The following is a 25,637-nucleotide window of genomic DNA, read 5'->3' as shown; positions in this document are numbered from 1 at the left end:
AGAAACAGGTTGGGGTTTGAAATTGGTACAACCTCCCTGGACAAGGGAAGGAGACATGGTCTGCGCAGAGCATTGGTGGGGATTGTAGGAGGCAAGACCGGGTAGACCTCTGTAATTGCCACGAAGAAGATCTAGAACCATGGCTGTGGGCAGCAACCCCATAGGCCGTGTGAGTGGAGTTGCAAGTCAAACCGGACTCCTAATTCCCAGGATTAACCACTCAGAGGGAGAAAGTTGTCACCCAGATGTTGGTAGGTACCATACCGACTCACTGTGTATGGTACCTATTAAAGTAAAAGAGGAAATATTTTCAGGCAAAAAACATCAGTTATCCCATTCCTTTTACCGGGAAGTTTAAATTGGAATCCTTTTGCTTGTTGTAGGATTGTTACCAAGTTAGGTTATTATGGCTCAAGCCAAATGTAGTAGACAGAAGGAGAGGGATTGTGAGAAACTGGTTATAATATTTGGCTTTCGCAAGGGGAAATACTGGGGACCGGGGGGGGGGCCCGATCGTTGGGCTGATGGTCTGTATTGTGTGGGGTATTGGGAGAGAAAGGGGAGGTGCCAACAGGTCTAAAGACTGGCCAGGTCAAAAGTGCAGGTTTTGTCTGTCCTTATGGAGAGGGGTGGGAGCGTGCTGGGGAATATATGAATATGTACATTTTAATATATTAATATGTATGTTTGCCGTCTATATCAGTTCACCTTGTGTTGTTGGGGCACGCCTCTAGCAAACTCGCTATGCGCCCAGCGCTGTGTTGCCTTTATTTTATAATAAACTGGTTATAAGTTTTCAGCAGTGAGTTCGTTTCTCACATACCCTTGTAGTGTAAGGTATAAAACTCCTAAAGAAAAAACCCTTGAGAGAGCCCAGTTTGGCTGAGGCATCTCATGCACATGAATAAATATTTACATTTGTAATCCTATACTTTGCATCCTAGCATCTCTCTTCAGCTGGAACGGGACGAATTTCTAACACAGGATATCCATAGCTGATTTTTCTTTCCTACCATGGCAAGGAGGCCGTTGGCTCCCATGGCCTGTTTAGTGAAGTATTACCGCTGACATAAAGTGCTGTGGACACCTCGCGATGCAGCACTGGACCCACCGCGACGAGACGCGGGAGACGTTCACCGCCCCAGGGGTAGTGGCCTGAACTTGTAGAAGGACCCGGACCCACACCATCCTCCCCTACAACCGCTGACGGAGCACCGAAAGACGGTACGCCTGCGCACTAGCGAGTAGTGGTGGACTGGGTGGAGGACTACTTCCTGCGCTCCTGTCGCAGTTCGGGTTTGCAGTGCGCCTGCGCGCTGGTGGAGGGGGAGGAGGGTGGTGTCCGGCCTTGTGTTTTGAACGTCTCGATGGGGTAGCTCACTATTTGGCAGGAAAGTGAGGAGGCCTCTATCTTGGCGGTGGAGTTCGTATACGGAGAGGAGGATCCATATGTGGCAGAAACAAACAGGAGGCAGCAGTGGTGACGGCAGAGTGGGAGAAATGATAGAAGGGGAGCAGCTGTTCCTAATGGTGCCGCAGAGAATCTGAGTGACCTAGTGAGACAGGACTGCTGCAGCAATAACGCTCCTGGGCTGTTCTCCTGGCACTCTCAGGCGTCCATCCCCCCAGCAGGTGAGTAGTGAATGCGGGCGGCGGGACGGGAAGGGAAAGGAAAGGAAAGCGTAGCCTAGGCTCGTACCAGATAGAGCCGGAGGGAGTCGCTATGGAATGAGCTTGGAGCCGTTGCTCCTAGCTTTTCCATTCCCTTCTCTGAGACTGACGTTATATATTTGCTGTGTTCCGTCTCTATTATCTTTTTTTCTTTGCTGCTAGTCTCAGTAGCCCGCTCGAAGTCGCGGGAAGTGGGCGAAAGGGGAGCCTTGGGCTCGTGTTGCCGTTTCTATCTTCCCTTCCCACGTAGTGCCTTGCAACCCCCCCTCTTCCGGGCTTCGGGGGACTGCTGCCTTCCTTTGGCACGGTTCCTCTCAGTATCTACCTTCCCCCCACCCCCTTGTTGGAGGGGAGGGGTCACAGCTGCACGTATCCTCTTCCTTTCTGTTGAGCTATTGTATTGTGGGCTGGGGCCCGCCGAGGGGCTCCTGGCAGATAAAGCTGTTTATAATGCATGCTAGGAGAGGCGGAGTGAGGTATGCCTCTACTCTGCCATCTGTCCGCTCCCCCCACGGGAAAATAGGACGCAGAGGACGTGAAGGTGGTGGCGGGTATCGGCCGCGCCACGGGTAGCCAAAGGCTGGAGCTGAGACAGTTGCTACTGTGCTAGGCTGGCAGCCCTTGGGTTGCACATGCCTCTACCACTGTCTGGAACACTCTGAGTGCGTGTATGCGCGCGCTTTGCTGGATTCCTTTGTCTGCTGCTGCCTGCGCTTTTCCCTCCTCCCTCGATTCCCTTCCCCCCCTTCCCCCCCTTCCCCCCCTTCCCCCCCTTCCCCCCCTTCCCCCCCTTCCCCCCCTTCCCCCCCTTCCCCCCCTTCCCCCCCTTCCCCCCCTTCCCCCCTTCCTTCCCCTCTCCCTGACTGAAATCGCTGCTGCAGTTGCAGGTTTGTAAATTTACTGAACTAACACACACAACATGGCTGACGCTCGCCCTGCTCCTTCACCAGGCTTTCCTCTTTCTCCCTCTATCTCTGTCGCTTAGCTTCTTCTCCGTATAGGCTTTTGTTTCTTCCCCTTCACCTCCCATTAAAAAAAAAGAAAAAACATCCTCCTTTTTGTACACGTGGCGGGATTTCAAGGGTAAGGATCCGCGCTTTGGAGGCTTTCTCCTTTCGTTTTGCTGTTTACAACGAAATGAAACCTGAAGTCGGAGGGGGGGTTGGGAAGGGAGGGAGAATTAGCTGAGCCTTGCTGAGAGAGGCTTGATATGAATGCGCGTATCTCTGGGGGAGGGGGCTGGTGAGCTTTGGCAGAGATGAAATGCTGTATTATTCTCTCGAAATAAACGAGTGCTGTTTCTTTCATTTTAGGATATAGTTCAGTATAAGGTATCAACTCGGCCGAGTCTTATTAAAAAGACGTGAACTAACTGTGTTAGAATAGGCATTGTGTAGTGAAAAACCATAGTATAGGTTTTCGTGAGTTTCTTGGCTTTCTCTGTATCTCCTTGTCAGTATCTTAAATAGCTTGCAGATCGCAGGATATAAAATTGGAATTAATACTTGCGGTATCTCTTTGCGTTACTAGTTTTCTGTCGCACATTAATTTGACCTTGTGGTGACAATTGCACAAACGGAAGCGTTTGATTTTGGTTGTTGCGTGTTGCTTGTTAAAAGGAGCACTTTTTTTCAGTGTGAACTGAAGTGTGATACTGAACTACAAGACAGCATGTTTCTGACCTCTCTTAACGCAAGACAAATGCACCTCCCAACCTCAGTTATTTGGAGTACCCCCTTCTGGCTTTGACAAAAATAACACTTTTTCTTTGGTGTTGTTTTTTTTTTCCCCTTTGAAATTACATAAAGCCATTTAAATTTCTTGGTCATATCTAAAATGATCTGCTAGAGAACAGCATATCTAGGTTTTAAGGATGAATGTTCAAGATTCAAAGGATGCAATGCTTTCTAAACAGGTTACTGTAACTCAGAGTAAATGTTTCATTTTTCAAAGATTATATTTCAAAATACAATATTTAAAGTGTGTACACATCGATGGCCATGACTTCTATCAGAGCAGTGCCCTGAAGTAATGTCCTCTTTTCTTTGGTTAGTTTGCTTTGGAAGCTTTTAGTGGAGAAGCCCTTTCACAGCGTAATCATAGTTTTTATTGAGATAGAAGTAGTTACTGCATTTTAATGCTAGGATTAAGATGAATAATTTCTTTAATATGTTTGTGTTGCCCCACCACTTTTTCAGTTCTCGTTAACAAGTGTTGATTAACTGGAGGGGAAAATAAATTATAGTATTGCATTTACCACAATATGAAACTTGAGCAGTCATCCAAATAGCATTTTTGAATGTGTGTTCATGTCATGGCTCACAAGGTGACTATAATACTTCTAGATGGAAAAGTCTGAGCAAGTCTGTGACTGATATATCCAGTGGATTTGTGCAGCACTCAGTTACTCTTAACTATTGTTAACTAATTGTGATTTTATCTATGAACAGTGAAAAATGGGCCTGAGATCACTAATTTTCAGGTAATGGTGAAATTATTTAATTGAATTATATACAGTACTTAATACTGTTTTTACCATGTGACAGTGGTTGGATTTAACTTTATATCTTAATCTAAAATATGAATTTGGTTATGGCATGAAGAATTTAGCCAAATCAATTCCCAGCCTAAAAGAGAGGTTGGTGAGAATATTTCCACAATTGGAGATTGCCTTTTTATATTCATTTTGTGTAATGTATTGTAAAACTGCTGTAAATCCATGTTATGTGAGGTCATTTGACTTGCTTGCTTGGAAACTTTATTATATATATTGCAGCAGGTTCTGGAATCATTACAAATGGTTGTTATTAACTGTGGTGACTAAATTAGATTTTAAAATAACCTAATTGTATTCCAGTATTTGCAATTACTGCAAGGTGATTGAGATGTGTTGTTATCTTTTTATTATGGGATTTTCTTGGAGATCTATCTGTAAAGTAAGTGTTCCTGACAGTATACTGTAATCATTCACAGGTAGCTTTTTATAGTCTTTTTTGCTATGATTAGCTCTTAGTGTTTCTTTTTACAAAAAATGTTATTGTTGAATGCTGTTATGTGCTATTCAAGGTCTGCATCTCCAAATAGTGGTAAGAGTAGATCTTAATTTTAAGAATAGCTCTATGGATTTCAACAATGCTTACTATGCAAATGAGTTGATGAACTTTAGACCTTCAATTGCAAGTGGTAATTTGAACAGAGGAAAGCTTTCTCTCTTTAACAATAATGTTCCAGTTGTTTTCATATGGATGACTTCTAGTAGCCATTTATAGCAAGAGCATCTTTATTATTGTGACTAATTGTTGAGTCCGCTTATCTTTGAAGTAATCTCTTTTAGTTGTCACTTCTGCCATAGCTTTATGTAGATTCTATTCTTTGACCATGTTGTAGCTGATAGTTCCCTTGTACAGTGCCAGCTACATCAAGTGAAGTGCCTTGGAGTCAATCCCTGCAGTTCCATTTCCTGGGAGCGATCAGTGGTGTATGATAACCTGGCTAGTTTTAATGTTCTTCTTTGGAGTTTCTGGGTTATTTGATTTAGTGTCAGAGTTCTGGGGAGCTTATCTTTCTGCTTAAGACTGCTTGTATCTGCAAGTTTGGAAATGCTTTAGGATGAAAGTGCTTCAATAAAGTGCATTGCTGTGTTTAAGGTCACTGGTTGATCTCTCATTCTTCTGTTTCCCAAGTCTTCCTAGTAGTTCAAAGGTAGTCTTGAACCCTATATTCAATTTTGAATGTAGCCTATTAAGATGACAATTCCCTCTTGTGGTGGGTTGAAGTTTCCCCCAGCATTAACTTTAGCTGGACTAACTCAGAAGCAAATGAAGCTGTATTTACAAGCAAAAACTACGCTCTACAATGGAATGCAATGAATATGTACAAAATATGCAGTATTTACAATATTATTCAGATATTTACAGTTAGCAAATAACACAGAAACCCCCCTGGTCCAAAAGGGAAGCTGCTCCACTGCGCCCCCCCCCACCTCCCAAACACCCCTGTACCAGAGAGAAGCTGGGAGAAAGTAGTTTGTTAGCTTATCTCAAGGTCAGCCAGAAGCGTTATCTTCTCCCAGGCAAAGCAGAGCAGCAAAGATCAGAGAAGAGGAAAGGAATGGGAATGGAAGTGAAATGTAAAGAATTATGATAGTTTCTCTTATATCCCAGACTTTGATCCAATGAATTTGTTTAGAACAATCTTTTGTTTTCCTTTTTACACCCAATTGTGATTTATTTATATTCTTCCATTTTTCTGCTCAAAATATGTATCTGATTTTTAAAGGCATAGCCTAAAACTACCACATCTCTGAATCCTTGAGGATTTTTTTGTTCTGTCCACTGTATTGCTTAGTGGGTTTTTTGTTTTCCCCAGATTAGGTCAGAACAAGTAATGAATACAGGGAACATGGATAACTATTCTAAGATTACTATGCTGACTAGGTTGTAAGCTATAATGTTACCTAGCAAACTGATGTCTACCACTGGTACTGCTCCTTAAGGTGATATTACTTTGTCAGTCACTTTTAAAATGAAGAAGTAAGCTTGAACTTTTTCAGTAATGTTCATTGACTTGTTCTAAAGCATACTAAGCTGTTATGGTGATTTCTGTAAATAAATAAAATCACTTATCTATACTTAACCTTCCCTTTCAAAAAATATCAACTGCTTGTTTTTCAGAACCTGTGTTAATTACATATAAATGTAAAAATGAACTTGGTTAGATCATGACCTCTTACCTTAAGCATAACTGAAAGACCTATTGGGCAATAGACTTCTGGTCTGGTATGTCTTAAGTTCAAATAACTATTTCTGTTGCAAAATTTATTTCCCTAGTTTTGTATCTTTTGTGAAAAATTATTTGCTAGTGTGTTCAAAAAGAAGGTAGCTTAACTCCACTGTATAATTTCATGCTTGTTGTTGAGATTTTTGAATCTGGAAGTTTCCAGCAGCATAGAAGGAAGCGTATTCTAGAATAGTTCCCTTGTGATGTTCTGTGTTTGACATAATTGGCAAGGTTGGGTGGGGGTTGAGTGGGGCTGCAGGGGGTGACCTCTGAGGGAGAAAATTGACTGCCCTGTACTGGTTACAGTTGGTTCCAGACAGTTCAGCCACAACCCTGTTAGAGGCCAAAGATGTGCCAGTTGGTAGATCTTGTGGCATCTTTGTTAAAACAAACCTAAGAAAGGGTGGCAAGTTGTGGTGGTTTTGAGAGAAGGGCCTAGCCTTCTCTCCCTCACAGAGGAAGAAAAACCACAGCTAACCAGCTGGAGAAGCAAAGGGAAAATGCTATATTTTACAAGCAATTTTGGAAAATGCAGGATATGTACACAATTTACAGTATTTACAATATATACACAGAAATGTACAGCAAAGTTAAAAAAAAAAAAAACAAACAATAATACAGGAATGAAATTCCCTCCTCTGGAGGAGGGTTCCCCCCCTGTACCCCCTTCTCTCCCCTTTTTCCCCAAAAAGGGTTAGAGAGAAAAAGAGCAGTTATTAATAAAGCAGAATATTAGTAGGCCACATGCTTATCTGTTCAAGGTCGCTCTGGCAGGGAGCCCAGAAGCAGACAAGCTGGAAAGGGAGAAGGAAAGAAGCGAACTGAGAGAAAATCCCAGCTGCATCTAAACTGAAAACTGCATTCTACCAATCCACCAATGAAATTAGTTTAGAATATCTGATTCTTTTCGTTAATATTCCAAAACATTCAGCCAGAGAGTCCCAGCACTGTCTCTTTCTTAAAGGCACAGCCTCAAACGGTCACACAAGTGCTGAAGAAGAGGGAAGAAAAACGAACAAAACCAAAAAAACAGAAGAAGAAAAGAAATGACATTAGAGCAGAGGAAAGGAGACAGAAGACCATACTGTAATAGGAAGAAAGTGGGAGCTCAAATGGTAGCCTGAGTAGAGGCTGAGAGGTCTGACTATAGGGACTGCTACCAGTAGGGGAACCACCATACACTGGCCCCTATTTCCTGTGCTACCTGTTGCCCCATCTCATACTGTTTTATCTGTGTGATGATGAGATTGGAGGATGAATACAGGGAAGGAGAGGGTTTGCAGAGGCAAGGGATGGATATGTGGTGTCTAAATGGGCTGAATGACTGGGCCCAGAATGTTGTGATTAGTGGTGCCAAGTCTAGTTGGAGGCCAGTAACTAGTGCTGCACCCCAGGGGTCAATAGTTGGTCCAGTCCTGTTTAACATCTTCATCAATGACCTGGATGATGGGGAAGACTGTGCCCTCAGCAGGGGAGGAGTGACTGATACACCAGAGGGTTGTACTGCCCCCCAGAAGGACATGGGCAGGCTGGAGAAATGAGCTGACAGGAACCTCATGCAGTTGGCTAAGGAGAAGTGCCTGTAGGGAGTGATCTGAAGAGCATTATCTGTCTCATCATTGTTATCAGGAATTGAGACCTCCATACCCCAAAACCTGGACTGATTTTAGACTAACATCTTAGCGTGAGTTTACAGCAGCCTGCTCCATAATAAATTACTGATTAAGTTACTGAGCCTGTACAATGGTATGTGGTCTCCATGGATTTGCAGGTGCAGGTCCCATGGAAAGAGGCCTACCTGGTACCAACTGCCCATACCTGTCAAGTATGATGGATGACCCCACTGTCCCCAATTATTGCTTCAGAACAAAGAACCATAACTGCTGCCAATAGGGACTGATGCTTTGCTGTTGCTAAGGGAACCATGAACCTTAGTGAACTTTGCTCATTATAATATAAAAACACACTTCCTGGCCTAAGGCAACCCCCCTCCTTGATAGACCATGCCTTGGACATGCCTCCTTGGGCTCAGATGACACCTTGGTCCCTCCTCTTTGAGCATGCATGGAAACCTTACTCGGGGGGGGTGGGGGGTGTCAGGGGCACAAGGAGGTGGAAAGAGGCAGAGTTGGGACATTGATATTGTGATACTATGACTTAGGCAAAGCATTGTCAACAGGTCGAGGGAGGTGATCCTTCCCTTGTATTCAGCACTGGTGAGGCCACACTTGGACTACAGTGTCGTGTTGTGGGCTCCACAGTACAAGAGAGAGTCCAGTGAAGGGCCATGGAGATGATTAAGGGACTTGGAGCATCTTGCATCTGAGGAAAGGCTGAGAGAGCAGGGAATGTTTAGCATAGAGAAGGTTCAGGGGGAATCTTGTTAATGTACATAAATAGCTGAAGGGAAGTTGTAATGAAGACCGTGCCAGGCTCTTTCCAGTGATGCTTTGTGGCCATTGCCTCTTCTCCTGTCACTGAGTGAAACATGAGGCATTATTTGAACAGAAGGAAAAACTTTTTTGCTGTGAAGGTGACTGGATGACTGAGCACTGGAACAGGTTGCCCAGAGTGATGGAGTTTCCCATCTTCATAGTATCATAGTATCATTCAGGGTTGGAAGGGACCACAAGGATCATCTAGTTCCAGCCCCCCTGCCATGGGCAGGGACACCCCACACTAGATCAGGCTGGACAGAGCCTCGTCCGGCCTGGTCTTAAATACCTCCAGGGATGGGGCCTCGACCACCTCCCTGGACAACCCATTCCAGGGCTTCACCACTGTCATGGTGAATAATCTCCTCCTCACATCTAGCCTGAATCTCCCCACCTCCAGCTTCATTCCATTCCCCCTAGTCCTATCACTACCTGATATCCTGAGAAGTCCTTCCCCAGCCTTCCTGTAGGCCCCCTTCAGATACTGGAAGGCCACAATTAGGTCACCTCGGAGCCTTCTCTTCTGCAGACTGAACAGCCCCAGCTCCCTCAGTCTGTCCTCATAGGAGAGGTGCTCCAGCCCTCTGATCATCCTTGTGGCCCTTCTCTGGACACGTTCCAGCACCTCCACATCCTTCTTGTAATAGGGGCTCCAGAACTGGACACAGTACTCCAGGTGGGGTCTCACCAGGGCTGAGTAGAGGGGGAGGATCACCTCCCTCGACCTGCTAGCCACACTTCTCCTGATGCAGCCCAGGATCTGATTGGCTTTGCAGGCTGCAAGTGCACACTGAGAGTTCACGTTGAGCTTTTTGTCCACCAGCGCCCCCAAGTCTCCCTCCTCAGGGCTGCTTTCCAGCCAGTCACTGCCCAGCCTGGATTTGTGCCTGGGATTGCCTCGACCCAGATGCAGGACCCTGCACTTGCTCTTATTGACCTTCATGAGGTTGGCTTGTGCCCACCTCTCCAGCCTGTCAAGGTCCCTCTGGATGGCCTCCCTTCCCTCCAGCGTGTCTGCGGCACCACACAGCTTGGTGTCATCAGCAAACTTGCTGAGGGTGCACTCAATGCCACTGTCCATGTCACCCACAAAGATGTTGAACAAGACAGGTCCCAGGACTGATCCCTGAGGGACTCCGCTTGTCACTGGCCTCCACTGGGACATGGACCCATTGACAGCCACTCTTTGGGTGCGGCCATCAAGCCAGTTCCTTATCCATCTAGTGGTCCACCCATCAAACCCATGTGTCACCAGTTTGGAGACCAGGATGTGGTGTGGGACAGTGTCAAAGGCTTTGCTCAGGTCCAGATAAACGACATCAGTTGCTCGCCCCTCATCTATTAATTTTGTCACCTGGTCATAGAAGGCCATCAGGTTGGTCAGGCAGGATTTGCCCTTGGCAAAGCCATGCTGACTGTTCCCAATCACGTCTTCACTATTCTTTTGAGCAAGTAGTGACTCCAGGAGGATCTGCTCCATGATCTTTCCAGGCACAGAGGTGAGACTGACTGGCCTGTAGTTCCCTGGTTCCTCCTTCTTACTCTTTTTGAAGATGGGGGCAATGTTTCTCCTTTTCCAGTCTGTGGGGACTTCCCCAGATTGCCATGACTTTTGAAATATAATAGAGAGGGGTTTAGCAACCTCATCTGCCAGTTCTCTCAGTACCTGTGGGTGTATCCCATCGGGTCCCATGGACTTGAACACTTTCAGGTTCTTCAGGTGATCACGAACCTGATCTTCACTTACAATGGGCAGTTCTTCCTCCCCATCCCTGGCATTGTCTTCCATATATTGCAGATATAAAAAATACATCCAAATGTAGTAGTGGTTGACTGTCTCTTGATGGCTTTGTTTGAGCATAGATATTGAACCAGATGACTTCCAGAAGTGCTTTCAGTGTGAATCGTTCTGGAATTTTGTGATTTCTGAGAGTGAACGTAGTTTGTTTTGGTGGTGGTTTTTTTTTTTTTTTTTTTTTTAATGATTGATTTATTTCAGTAATAAGAATTTTATTAGTTGTCAATAAATTAAACTGATTGAAATTACCCCAAAATCAGTAAGCATTTTCATGCCCACAACACATTTCTGTTGAGTTTTCTTACAATCCTTTTCAAATGCTGTGTCAAACAATGCCTGCTGGAACACTGCTTAAGTCTCTGGTACACTTAAATCACAGAATGTTTTTGGGTTAGTGTCGTGGGGTGGAAGGGTAAGGCCAAGAAGCCTCCTCCCTTCCCCCTTGTAAAGTAAAGGGAAGGAAAATTGAAGGGAAAAGAAAAAAAAACTCACAGCTGAATTAACAAAGCAGTGGAGCTGTATATTTACAAAGCAATGTAGGATATGCAGGGGAATATATACAAATTTACAATATGTACAGTATATACAAAGAGATACAATAGAGTATCACAGAAATGAGAGTTCCCCCCTCAGCAGAGGGGGTTCCCCACCTCCTCTCTCCCCTCTTTGCCCCTTTCCCCAGAGTGGGATAGAAAGAGAAAGAAAGAATTTAAAAGCAGTTTTGTGTTAATTGGAAAGCAGTTAATACAGGCCTGGTAGCTCATCGGTTTTCAAGGCCGAAGCCTTGGCAGAAAGCCCAGGAGCTGCAAGATGCTGCCCGAAGGAAAAGCGGAAGCAAGACTGATAGAAAAATGCTGGAATGCCCAGTTCACTCCCAGTTCAGAAGGTGCTTCCTCGACTTCACCAACGAAATTAGTTTAGATTCTTCTTTCGTTTACCAACATCTGTCCACCATATTCCCTTTCTTAAAGGCACAGCCTCAAACGGTCACAGTCCACCCCTTCTAAACAATTTCATTGGCCGTTCATACTGTCCATCCAATCCAAAACGATATTTACCGTTCGTGAGTAAAGTTCATAGTCCATTCCGGCTATGTTCAGATGTAGATGATTCAAAAGTCCAAGAAAACCAGAAAATGAGAAAAATGGAAAACAGTTCATTTCTTCGCCGACGAAGCAAAGAAAAGGGAAACAGGAAATCTCAGGGTCTCATAGTTGACTCAGGCCTCTCAGGGATCTCAGGGTTCGGGCACCGTAGATTCATCGTGGATTCTTCCTTTGGACGCGGTGTAGCTGTACAACAGTTTGAAATTAATCTCTTTCAGCTAAAGTCAAATTTCTTTGTGGAATACACTGAATTTCACCATTCTCTTGCATTACCCAATAAGTGTGACCCGGACCTTCAGCTGAAACCACCCCTCGGACAGGTTTAGCCTCTCCTGAGGGTGAAAATACCCAAACAGTTTTACCTAACAGATTCTTTGCTCTAACAACCGGAACTCTATCACCTTCTACTTTCCGTAGCAAATCTGAATGTGCAGGTCCAGTTCGGTTCACTGAACCTCTACTGTTTACCAGCCAGGTTGCTTGTGCTAAATGTTTTTCCCAGTTTTTCAGAGATCCACCCCCCATGGCTTTGAGAGTGGTCTTCAACAAACCGTTGTAGCGTTCAGTCTTCCCTGAAGCTGGTGCATAGTAGGGAATATGGAATATCCACTCAATACCGTGCTCTCTTGCCCAGTTCTTTACAAGGTTGTTCTTAAAATGAGTTCCGTTGTCTGACTCAATCCTCTCTGGAGTCCCGTGTCTCCACAGGATCTGTCTCTCCAGACCGAGAATGGTGTTGCGTGCAGTTGCATGTGGAACTGGATAAGTTTCCAACCATCCAGTGTTTGCCTCTACCATAGTAAGCACATACTGCTTACCAGAACGAGAATGTGGTAGAGTGATGTAGTCAATCTGGCAAGTTTCACCATACTTGTACTTGGACCATCTGTCACCATACCACAAGGGCTTAATTCGCTTTGCCTGCTTAATAGCAGCACAAATGTCACAGTCATGGATGACTTGTGTGATAGCATCCATGGAAATGTCCATGCATCTGTCACGAGCCCATTGGTATGTCGCATCTCTGCCTTGATGTCCTGACGAATCATGAGCCCACCGAGCTTAGAATATCTCACCTCGGTGTTTCCAGTCGAGATCAAGATTAGAGTCCATGTCTACTTGAGAAACTCTTGTAGCTAGATCTGCCTGATGGTTGTGTTGCTGTTCCTCAGTAGCTTTGCTCTTAGGAATGTGAGCATCGATGTGTCTCACCTTCACTGGAATTCTCTCGATTCGATCAGCAATGTCCTGCCACAGGTCGGCTGCCCAAATGGGTTTTCCTTTCCTCTGCCAACCACTCTTCTTCCAGTTCTTTAGCCAACCCCATAGAGCATTGGCTACCATCCATGAGTCGGTGTAGAGATAAAGCTTTGGCCATCTCTCACGTTCAGCCACGTCGAGAGCTATCTGGACAGCTTTTTCCTCTGCGAACTGACTGGATTCTCCTTCTCCATCTTTCGCCTCTGCAACTCAGCATGTTGGACTCCACACTGCAGACTTTCACCTTCGCTTGTTTCCAGCAAGGCGACAGGAACCGTCTGTGAACAAAGCATACTTCTTTTCATCATCAGAAAGGTCATTGTAAGGAGGAGCTTCCTCAGCACGAGTTACTCTCTCCTCTGGAGGTTTGGTACAGCTAGTCCCTTCAGGCCAACTTGTGACCACCTCCAGTAGACCAGGTCTTTCAAGATTTCCCATTCGAGCTCTCTGTGTTATCAGAGCCATCCACTTAGACCATGTTGAGTCTGTGGCATGATGTGGTGTGGAGCCTTTGCCTTTGAACATCCAATTCAAAACTGGTAATCTGGGAGCTAAGAGAAGTTGTGATTCAGTTCCAATCACTTCAGAAGATGCTTTTACTCCTTCATAGGCAGCTAAAATTTCTTTCTCTGTTGGAGTATAATTAGCCTCTGAACCTCTGTAACCTCGACTCCAGAAACCAAGAGGTCGTCCACGTGTCTCACCTGGAGCTTTTTGCCACAAGCACCAGGTTGGACCATTGTCACTTGCAGCCGTGTACAAAATGTTCTTAATGTCTGGATCATCTTGGACAGGTCCCAGACCCATTGCTTGAACTACCTCTTGCTTTATCTGGTCAAAGGCTGCTTGTTGTTCAGGTCCCCAGTGGAAATGGTTTCTTTTTCGAGTCACATCATACAGAGGTTTCACAATCTGACTGTATCCAGGAATGTGTAGTCTCCAAAATCCCACTATCCCCAAGAAACGTAGGGTCTCCTGCTTTTTGGTGGGACTTGCCATGGTAGAGACTCTATTTACCACATCCACTGGAATGTGTCGGCGTCCATCTTGCCACCGCACTCCCAGAAACTGAATTTCTGTGGTAGGTCCTTTCACCTTGTCTCGCTTGATGGCAAAACCTGCATTCAGAAGAATGTCAATGATTTTGTTATCTTTCTCGAAGACTTCCTCAGCAGTTTTACCCCAGACGATGATATCATCGATGAACTGGATGTGTTCTGGAGCACCGCCTTTCTCCAGAGCATCGTGGATCACTGCATGACAGATGCTTGAGCTGTGGATCCAGCCCATTGGCAGTCTGTTGAAAGTGTACTGGATTCCTCTCCAGGTGAAAGCAAACTGAGGCCTGCATTCCTCTGCTATGGGAATAGAGAAAAATGCATTAGCAATGTCTATGGTACCATACCATTTGGCCTCTTTGGATTCCAGCTCATACTGTAGCTCCATCATGTCTGGTACTGCTGCACTCATAGGTGGTGTCACTTCATTTAGGGCTCGGTAGTCTACTGTCAGACGCCAGTCTCCATTCTGCTTCCGCACAGGCCACACTGGTCTGTTGAAATGTGAATGAGTTTTGCTGACAACTTTCTGACTCTCCAACTGACGAATCAGATTCTGCATGGGCAACAAAGAGTCACGGTTGGTTCTGTATTGTCTGTGATGCACAGTCTGAGAAGCAACCGGCAATTTAATGTCCTGTATCTTATGTTGTCCCACAACTGCAGATTCATCAGAGAGCTCAGGTCTGGCAGATAGCTTCAATTTTTGTCCATCAATTTCTATAGAAGGTACTCCAAAAGCCCATTTGTAACCTCTAGGGTCTTTGAAACGCCCTTCTCTCAGAAAATCAATTCCCAAAATACAAGGTGCGTCCGGTCCCGTCACAACTGTATGCTTCCTCCATTGTTTACCAGTCAAACTTATATCAACCTCTACCTTACTTAACTCTTGAGATCCACCAGTGACTCCCAGAATAGTTATAGACTCTGATCCCTGATAATTTGATGGTATTATGGTGCACTGAGCTCCTGTGTCAACCAAGGCCCTGTACTTCCGAAATTGCGAAGTGCCAGGCCACTGGATGTACATATCCCAATAGATTCTGTTATCTCTGTTATCCCTCTCCTCCCCCTGGCGGGAGGCAGGGCACCCCTAGTTATGGGGAACATGCGTACATGTGCATTGCACATAGTTTGCAGGGTTATAACTTTGCATGTTATAACTGGAGCCACTGTTGGAGCCATAAGAGTCGTTCTGGGGAACTGTGGAAGTAACAGCTACCCTTCTGGTATCGCTACCTCGGGTTCTGCCACTTTGCAATTCCCTCAGTCTCCTGAAAAGATTAGAAGTTGGTTGGCCATCCCAGCGGTTCATGTTCTCACCAAACTGATCATGCAGAGTTATCCAAATAGTTCTACGTGATTGCCTTGGCGGTCTATTTTGGAATGACCTGTTTTGGAATGTCCTGTTTTGGAATGACCTCCTTGGAGGACGTGTATTCCTCACAGATGAAACTTGTATCCACCTGGAGGAAGAATTGAAATTATCCCTTTGTGCCAATTGGGATATGGAATTTCTAAATTCATCTTTTAACTCTCTTATGCAACTCTGAATATCACCAGACATCGTTTTAATGGCCGAAACCAAAGAACCACGTGTCATGCTATCCTCCAATTGTCTCATTTGATCACTGAATTGGCCAACCCTAGGTGAAGCTCCACCATAACTTCTTGACACAATTCTGCTTGCCAGAATGTTTGCATAATTAGAAGGAGCAAGTTTGATGATCTTTTTAGCAAGACCAATACCCACAGGAATGTCATCAGGATTCAGAGTTTCATGTTCACCATAGAGTATGTCTCTAACAGCAAATTCTCTCAAGCGCTTAATTCCCTCATCTATGGTAGTCCAGGGTTTAGGGTTCCATGGAAGATCGTCTCGGGAAGGGTATCTCAGGGCAACCGCCATTAAAAGGCGTATCCACAGATTAACCTTACCGAGAGCCCTGCCTAGATGTCTGTCTATTCCATTATCCCTCAAGAGATTTCCTAACTGAGCTGCTGACTTGCCTCCAACTGTTAGAGCTGAAGCACCTGTATCATAACACCTACTAAGCCAAGCTAGAACTGGCTCCTTATCTGCCCTGGTGAAGTCTTTACGGACATTACGCAATTCCTCCCGTGGTGACGAGCATTCTGAAATATCATCTTGTTCCTCGTCTGCCTGAATTCTTTGTCCATATAATCCTGCTGTCATTCTCCTAAGGATCTCTTTAAGCTGAGAACCACCTTTGCCAGCTGCTTTCCTAACTTCATCTCCATCCTGCTTTGATCTCACTAGGTTAGCTATATCTTTAAAACAAACCTTCTCTTCCTCCTCAGCGGGATCTTTTAGAGTAGAGGGCCCCTCACCAGGATCAGTCTCCAGCTCTTCTTCTCCATCTTTGGCCTTTCCACCTCTAGTCTTTAAAACAGCCACCTTAACTGGAGCTGTGTTTGAATTTACAGCCACCTTAATGGAAGCTGACAGGTCCTGAGATAAATCAGCTGCTGGGGCAGTGACTTCCGGTCCCAGCGAGGGAGTGGGCGGAAGTGACGTTGCTCCGTTAATGGCTGACGGAGAAGAAGAAGGAGGAGAAGGAGTAGTAGAAGGAGTAGGCGCCATGTTGATACCAGCCGCCGCCCTTGGCAGCTTGGCAGAATCAGCAGCAAAGTCATTTAGAGCTGCTTTACCAATTAACTTTTTAGTCTTCTTTTTAACTGACACGGATTCTGCACACTCCTCATCACTAGATGACTCTGGGAGTGATCCAGAGCCACGGCGTTTTCTTTTTGATCTAGTTTTAATAACAAAACAAGCTTTGGATATCTTTCTTTCTCGCCGCAGAGAGAACAGTAAATATGCAGTTACCATCACCAGCAACAGATTTATACACATCAAATAAATCACTTTTGGATCCCAGGCATCACCTAAAGTTACTCTCTCCTCAGGCGGAATCTTAAAACCCTTTATCTCAATTGGGAGAGTGGTGGAGGTAACATTCCTGTATCTCACTGGCCATAAGAAATCCATGCATTTTCCATACCATAATCTAACTCTATACATAACCCACATATAAATTGTCCGCACCAAATATTTACCCAGGTAATCCAAAATCAAACCCAAACAATATCTGTAAACCAGAGCCCCAAAAATGGAAAAGAATAATCGCTCCACAAACCACAATACCTTCATGTTTGCTAATTCAGCTGGAAAACACTAAATGAATCAAAATAAATTAAACTAATTATCTGCCCCACGTTGGGCGCCAATAAAAAAAATGTGGTGGGTTGGAAGGGTAAGGCCAAGAAGCCTCCTCCCTTCCCCCTTGTAAGGTAAAAGGGAAAAAAAATTGAAGGGAAAGGAAAAAAAATCTTACAAGCTGAATTAGCAAGGCAGTGGAGCTATATTTACAAAGCAGTGTAGTATTTGCAGGGGAATATTTACAAATTTACAATATCTACACTATATACAAAGATATACAATAAAGTAACACAGAAATGAGAGTTCCCCCCTCGGCTTAGGGGGGTTTCACACCTCTGGTCTCCCCTCTTTCCCCTTTTCCGCAGAGTGGGATAGAAAGAGAGAGAAAAGAGAGGGGGAAAAAAAAAAAATGTTAGAAGCAGTTCGTGTTAATTGGAAGGGAGTTAATACCGGCCTTTATCAGGTCTTCAAGGCCGAGGCCTTGGCAGAAAGCCCAGCACAGAGAGAGCTGCAGCACGAAGAAGAGGCGGAAGCAAGACTGACAGAGAAGCGCTGGAAATGCCCAGTTCACTCCCAGTTCAGAAGGTGCTTCCTCCCACTTCACCAATGAAATTAGTTTAGATTATTCTTTCTGTTTACCAACTTCCGTCCACCATATTCCCTTTCTTAAGGGGACAGTGTCAACCGGTGACACCATTGAGCTCTTTGTGCTGTAAGTGCCATCCACTTGGACCAGGTGGAATCTGTGGCATGATGTGGTGTGGAACCTTTGCCTTTGAACATCCAATTCAAAACTGGTAATCTGGGAGCTAAGAGAAGTTGTGATTCAGTTCCAATTACATCAGAAGCTGGTTTTACTCCTTCATAGGCAGCTAGAATCTCTTTTTCTGTTGGAGTACAATGTGCTTCTGAACCTCTGTAACCTCGACTCCAGAAACCAAGAGGTCGTCTACGTGTCTCACCTGGAGCTGTTTGCGACAAGCACCAGGTTGGACCATTGTCACTTGCAGCCGTGTACAAAATGTTCCTACTGTCTGGACCATCTCAGACAGGTCCCAGACCCATTGCTTTTACTACCTGTTGCTTTATCTGGTCAAAGGCTGCTTGCTCTTCAGGTGCCCAGTGGAAACTGTTTCTCTTTTGAGTCACATCATGCAGAGGTTTCACAATCTGACTGTATCCAGGAATGGGCAGTCTCCAAAATCCCACTATCCCCAAGAAACTTAGAGTTTCTTGCTTGTTCATGTTATTTGCCATGGTAGAGACTCTATTTACCACATCCACTGGAATGTGTTGGCGTCCATCCTGCCACCACTCTCCCAGAAACTGAATCTCTCTGTCAGGTCCTTTCACCTTGTCTCGCTTGATGGGAAAACCCGCATCCAGAAGAATGTCAATGATTTTGTTACCTTTCTTGAAGACTTCCTCAGCAGTTTTACCCCAGACGATGATATCATCGATGAACTGGATGTGTTCTGGAGCACCACCTTTCTCCAGAGCATCGTGGATTACTGCATGACAGATGCTGGAGCTGTGTATCCAGCCTGTTAGCAATCTGTTGAAAGTGTACTGGATTCCTCTCCAGGTGAAAGCAAACTGAGGCCTGTATTCCTCTGCTATAGGAATAGAGAAGAAAGCATTAGCAATGTCTATGGTAGCATACCATGTGGCGTCTTTGGATTCCAGCTCATACTGGAGTTCCATCATGTCTGGTACTGATGCACTCATAGGTGGCGTTACTTCATTCAGGGCTCGGAAGTCCACTGTCAGACGCCAGTCTCCATTCCGCTTCTGCACAGGCCACACTGTTGAAAGGTGAATGAGTTTTGCTGATGACTTTCTGACTCTCCAACTGACGAATCAGATTCTGCATGGGCAACAAAGAGTCACGGTTGGTTCTGTATTGTCTGTGATGCACAGTCTGAGAAGCAACCAGCATTTTAATGTCCTGTATCTTGTGTTGTCCCACAACTGCAGATTCATCAGAAAGCTCAGGTCTAACAGTCTCAATTGTTCATCACCTTCTACAGAAGCTACTCCAAAAGCCCATTTGTAATCTCTAGGGTGTTTGAAACGCCCTTCTCTCAGAAAATAATTTCCCAAAATACAAGGTGAGTCAGGTCCGGTCACAACTGTATGCTTCCTCCATTGTTTACCAGTTAAACTTATATCAACCTCCCCGTTACTTAACTCTTGAGATCCACCAGTGACTCCCAGAATACTCATGGACTCTGATCCCTGATAATTTGATGGCATTATGGTGCACTGAGCTCCTGTGTCAACCAAGGCCTTGTACTTCCGAAATTGTGAAGTGCCAGGCCACTGGATGTACACATCCCAATAGATTCTGTTATCTCTATTATCCCCCTCCTCTGCCTCCTCTTCCTGAACATGTTGTCCCCATAATCCTGCTGACACTCTCTTAAGGATCTCTTTAAGCTCAGAAACACCTCCACTGGTTGCTGTCCTACCAGGACCTTCAATTTGCCCTGCATCTCCATCTAGTGATGATCTCAATAACTCAGCTATATCTTTAAGACAAACCTTCTCTTCCTTTTCAGCAGACTCTTTTTTGGCAGAAGTTACCTCATCAGCAGTGGCTGCTCTCCCCCATCAGCTCCTGGATCAGCTTTGCACCTTTTACTTCTTGTATGTAAAACTGCTACTTGCTTAATTGGAGCTGTGTTTGAATTTACAGCTGCTTTAACAGAAGTTGACAGGTTTTGAGATGGATCAGCTGCTGTGGAGGATACTTCAAGTCCTGCCGAAAAGAAGGAAATGGCCCCTCTAATGGCTGCCGAGGAAATGAGAGCCGCCATGTTAGGAGCTGCAGCTGGCTGATTGCCAGAATCACCAACAGCACCTTTGAAAGCAGCCTTTCCAATAGCCTGTTTAGCTCTGTTTTTAACTGATACAGATTCTCCATTCTCCTCATCACTAGAAATCTCTGGGGTTAAATTAGAGTTATGCTTCCTTTTCTTTGGTCTATGCTTACTAACAAAGTAAGTTTTAGATACCTTCTTCTCCTGGTACAGTGCATATAACAAGTACATAAGCACTATCACGAGCAGCCAAATTACACACATAAAATAATTCACGTTTGGATCCCAGTCATCACTTAAAATTACTCTTTCACCTACTGGAATCTTAAACTCCTGTATCTCAGGACAGTTGTAGCTGTTACATTTCCGTATCTATTAAGCCAATGGAATCCCAGACACTGATCATAGAGAAGCTGAATCTTACACCTAATAAACAATAATAACAAACCAAACCAGGTTGGAAGAGACCTTCAAGATCATTGCGCTCAACCCATCGACCAATCCAACCCACCTAAACAACTAACCCATGGCACCAAACACCCCATCAAGTCTCCTCCTGAACACCTCCAATGACAGCGACTCCACCACCTCCCCAGGCAGCCCATTCCAATGGGCAATCACTCTCTCTGTGTAGAACTTCTTCCTAAAATGCAACCTAAACCTCCCCTGGCACAGCCTGAGACTGAGTCCTCTTGTTCTGGTGCTGGCTGCCGGGGAGAAGAGACCATCATCCACCTGTCTACAACCTCCCTTCAGGTAGTTGTAGAGAGTGATAAGGTCACCCCTGAGTCTCCTCTTCTCCAGGCTAAGCAGCCCCAGCTCCCTCAGTCTTTCCTCATAGGGCTTGTGTTCCAAACCCCTCACCAACTTTGTTGCCCTTCTCTGGACTCGCTCCAGCAAGTCAACATCCTTCCTAAACTCGAGGGGCCCAGAACTGGACACAGTACTCGAGGTGTGGCCTAACCAGTGCAGTGTACAGGGGCAGTATGACCTCCCTGCTCCTGCTGGCCATACTGTTCCTGATGCAGGCCAGGATGCCATTGGCCCTCTTGGCTGCCTGGGCACACTGCAGGCTCATGTTCAGCCTGCCATCGACCAGTACCCCCAGGTCCCGCTCTGCCTGGCTGCTCTCCAGCCGCTCTGACCCCAGCCTGTAGCACTGCATGGGGTTGTTGTGGCCAATGTGCAGAACCAGGCATTTGGATGTGTTAAATCTCATGCCGTTGGATTCTGCCCATCTGTCCAGCCTGTTGAGTTCCCTCTGCATAGCCTCTCCACCCTCCAGCAGATCAACTCCTGCCCCCAGCTTGGTGTCATCCATAAATTTACTGATGATGGATTCAATGCCCTCATCCAGATCATCAATAAAGATGTTAAAGAGCACAGGGCCCAGCACTGATCCTTGGGGCACACCACTAGTGACTGGCTGCCAGCTGGATGTAGCCCCATTCACCACCAGTCTCTGGGCTCGGCCCTCCAGCCAGTTCCTAACCCATTGCAGTGTGCTCCCGTCCAAGCCATGGGCTGACAGCTTGGCCAGGAGTTTGCTGTGGGGGACGGTGTCAAAAACCTTGCTGAGGTCCAGGTAGACCACATCCACAGGCCTCCCCACATCCACCAGGTGGGTCACCTGATCATAGAAGGAGATCAGGTTGGTCAGGCAGGACTTGTCCTTCCTTAAACCCATGCTGGCTGGGCCTGATCCCTTGGCCATCCTGTAAGTGTTGTGTTATTGCACTCAGGATGACCTGTTCCATAATCTTGCCTGGCACTGAGGTCAGGCTGACAGGCCTATAATTCCCTGGCTCATCCAACCGGCCCTTTTTGTGGATGGGCACAATGTTGGCCAGCTTCCAGTCTTCTGGGACCTCTCCAGTGAGCCAGGACTGCTGGAAAATGATGGAGAGTGGCTTGGCCAGCTCATCTGCCAGCTCTGTCAGCACCCTAGGATGGATCCCATCTGGTCCCATGGACTTGTGGGGATCCAAGCAGCTGAGATCTCTATCCCTTCCTGGAACATAGGGAAACTGTGCAGCTCCCTGGTTCCTTAAACCATAAGTATAATTTATACATTAAGTACCTGCCTGAACGATCACAAATTTGTCCTAGGAAATACTTATAAATTAATACACTAGAAATTGAAAAGACTAGTCGCTCTAAAATCCTAAACACTTTCATTTTTGCAACTCCGATCCAAGAAGAGAACAAATCAAACAAATTTTGCCCTGCTTCTGGACAGCAATTATCCACAAGCCTCTTGTTGGGCGACCAATAAGTTATGTGGTAGTGAGAGAAAGTTCAGTTCCCCCCCCCGTCATGGTTTGGGTGACCAAATTCTCTTACCACGTGCAGAAATAACGACTCAATCGGATTGCAAAAGAATGGTGGAAAGTTTAAATGAGGAAACAAAAAAAACAACATTGAAACTTTTACAGAGACCCACAAGCACTGTGACAGAAGAGAGAGATCCCAGAACATACCCAGGATCGTCCCATACCCACCTGGGGGTACACAGCAGAGGCTGGTTATCCAAAAAGCAGAGGGGAATGGATGCAGGCTCCTCTCAAAAGACGCAAGGTTGAACCTGCTTGCCTCCCCTCACCTTCCCCACTGCCCTTGGAAAACAAGTACAGGGCATTGGAGATCGAGGGTGAGGTGATTCTGATGCTGGAGGACACACCATCTGGGGTTTTCCCTGTGGCAAAACAGCCTATGGCAAATCAGCCTAAGGTTAAACAGCCTTCCCCCAGCATCAGGACTTGCTCCCTTAAAAAAAAAAGAGGAGGGTAATTGTTATTGGCGATTGCCTCCTGAGGGGAATAGAGGGCCCCATATGTCGGCCAGACACTACTCACAGGGAGGTTTGTTGCCTCCTGGGAGCTAGGGTTGGAGATGTTACCAGAAGGTAGCCTGGTCTGGTGCAGCCCTCTGACTACTATCTCTAACTAGTTATGCAGTTAGGGAATGATGATGTTGCAACCACAATTCACAGGGCTATCAAGAATGACTTTAGGGCCCTGGGGGATCTGGTTGAGGTGTCAGGTGCACAAATAATTTTTTCATCTATACCCTTAGTTGCAGGGGGGAATACCATAAGGAACAGGTCAGCAGCTATAGTCAACAAGTGGCTTAGAGGCTGGTGCAGTCAAAAGAATTTTGGGTTATTCGATCTTGAAAAACTTTCTACTGCACCAGGTCAGCTGGCAAAAGATGGAGTACATCTGTCCCAGAGAAGGGGAATGATCAGAGTGTACGAGAATGGCCTATCCCTCAAAGGGAAAAAAAATTCTAGGAAGGGAATTGGCAGGTCTCATAGATAGGGCTTTAAAATAGATTCGAAAGGGGAAGACGCTGAAACCAGTCCCCCCAGGCAGGAGTCTGGGGGTAATAAGCTAGAGCCAGAGGTGAAACCAGCAGCCCGGATGAAGTGCATGTACACTAATGCACGAAGCATGGGCAACAAACAAGAGGAGCTGGAAGCCTTGCTGCAGCAGGAAAGTTATGATGTAGTTGCCATCACAGAGACGTGGTGGGACGACTCACATGACTGGAGCGCTGCAATTGACGGTTACAGGCTCTTCAGGAGAGACAGGCAAGGAAGAAAGGGTGGAGGGGTGGCCCTTTACATCAGGGAGGCACTAGATGCCATTGAGCTAGAGATCAGGGACCATCAGGTTTGAGTGCCTGTGGGTGAGAATTAGAGGGAAGGCCAACAGGGCAGACATCCTGGTTGGAGTCTGTTATAGACCACCCAACCAGGAGGAAGATGTCGATGAGTCATTCTATAGGCAGCTTAAGGCTGTCTCAAGATTGCCTGACCTTGTTCTCATGGGCGACTTCAACCTACCTGATATCTGCTGGGATCTTAACATAGCAGAGAGGAGGCAGTCTAGGAGGTTCTTAGAGTGCATGGAGGACAGCTTCTTATCCCAGGTGCTGCGTGACCCTACCAGGGGTAAGGCTATGCTTGACCTCCTCTTCAGCAATACGGAAGGGCTGGTGAGTGATGTGGTGGTCGGAGGGTGGTTCAGGGGCCAGTGGCCACGAGATAATTGAATTTTCAGTATTCAGTCAAGCTAAGAGGGGTAGCAAGAAGACCTCCACTCTGGACTTCTGGAGGGCAGACTTTAGGCAACTCAAGGAACTAATGCAGAAGGTCCCTTGGGAAAGAGCCCTTAAAAACAAAGGGGTCCAGGAGAGTTGGGACTAGTTCAAGGAAGAACTGTTGAAGGCGCAGGAACAGGTTGTGCCAATGTGCCAGAAGATGAGCCGCAGGGGCAGACGGCCAGCCTGGATGGGTAATGAATTTCTAAAAGAACTAAGGGAAAAAAAGAGGGTGTATCATCTTTGGAAGAAAGGTGAGGCAACCCATAAAAAGTCTAAGGATGTTGCGAGGTCTTGCAGGAAGAAAATTAGGGTTTCATAGTTTCATTCAGGGTTGGAAGGGGCCACAAGGATCATCTAGTTCCAACCCCCCTGCCATGGGCAGGGACACCCCACACTAGATCAGGCTGGATAGAGCCTCATCCAGCCTGCTCTTAAATACCCCCAGGGATGGGGCCTCGACCACCTCCCTGGACAACCCATTCCAGGGTCTCACCACTCTCATGGTGAAGAACCTCCTCCTCACATCTAGCCTGAATCTCCCCACCTCCAGCTTCATTCCATTCCCCCTAGTCCTATCACTACCTGAGATCCTGAGGAGTCCCTCCCAGCCTTCCTGTAGGCCCCCTTCAGATACTGGAAGGCCACAATTAGGTCACCTCGGAGCCTTCCCTTCTGCAGACTGAACAGCCCCAACTCCTTCAGTCTGTCCTCATAGGAGAGGTGCTCCAGCCCTCTGATCATCCTTGTGGCCCTTCTCTGGACACGTTCCAGCACCTCCACATCCCTCTTGTAATAGGGGCTCCAGAACTGGACACAGTACTCCAGGTGGGGTCTCACCAGGGCTGAGTAGAGGGGGAGGATCACCTCCCTCGACCTGCTAGCCACACTTCTCCTGATGTAGCCCAGGATCTGATTGGCTTTGCGGGCTGCAAGTGCACATTGAGAGCTCATGTTGAGCTTTTTGTCCACCAGCACCCCCAAGTCTCTCTCCTCAGGGCTACTTTCCAGCCAGTCACTGCCCAGCCTCTATTTGTGCCTGGGATTGCCTCGACCCAGATGCAAGACCCTGCACTTGCTCTTATTGAACTTCATGAGGTTGGCTTGTGCCCACCTCTCCAGCCTGTCAAGGTCCCTCTGGATGGCCTCCCTTCCCTCCAGCGTGTCTGCTGCACCACACAGCTTGGTGTCATCAGCAAACTTGCTGAGGGTGCACTCAATGCCACTGTCCATGCCACCCACAAAGATGTTGAATAAGACAGGTCCCAGGACTGATCCCTGAGGGACTCCGCTTGTCACTGGCCTCCACTGGGACATGGACCCATTGACAGCCACTCTTTGGGTGCGGCCATCAAGCCAGTATCGCCATTTTCCTTTCTGAGGGGGCCCACACTATTTGTTATAGATGACTCCAGGTAAA

At 46.2% G+C, this 25,637-nt stretch overlaps 1 protein-coding gene across 3 annotated transcripts in view; it reads left to right on the top strand.

Moving 5' to 3' along the window:
• The first annotated feature begins 1,315 nt into the window (after positions 1-1,315).
• Positions 1,316-25,637, top strand: part of SPIN1 (spindlin 1) — a 271,264-nt gene continuing 246,942 nt past the window's right edge. For 2 of the 3 annotated variants that reach the window (XM_068155424.1, XM_068155425.1), the window contains exon 1: positions 1,316-1,632. The gene's annotated coding sequence lies outside the window, so the exon portion shown is untranslated. Of the gene's footprint in view, positions 1,633-2,537; positions 2,755-25,637 lie in introns of those variants that run through there. The other variant, XM_068155427.1, reaches the window with a different exon arrangement.

Source organism: Melanerpes formicivorus, unplaced genomic scaffold (genome assembly GCF_026170545.1).
Source record: "Melanerpes formicivorus ecotype bairdi unplaced genomic scaffold, bMelFor1.0.p_v2 SCAF_31, whole genome shotgun sequence".
Taxonomy (NCBI): domain Eukaryota; kingdom Metazoa; phylum Chordata; class Aves; order Piciformes; family Picidae; genus Melanerpes; species Melanerpes formicivorus.
Note: the sequence above shows the minus strand (reverse complement) of the source record. Positions and strands in the feature narration are given on the sequence as shown.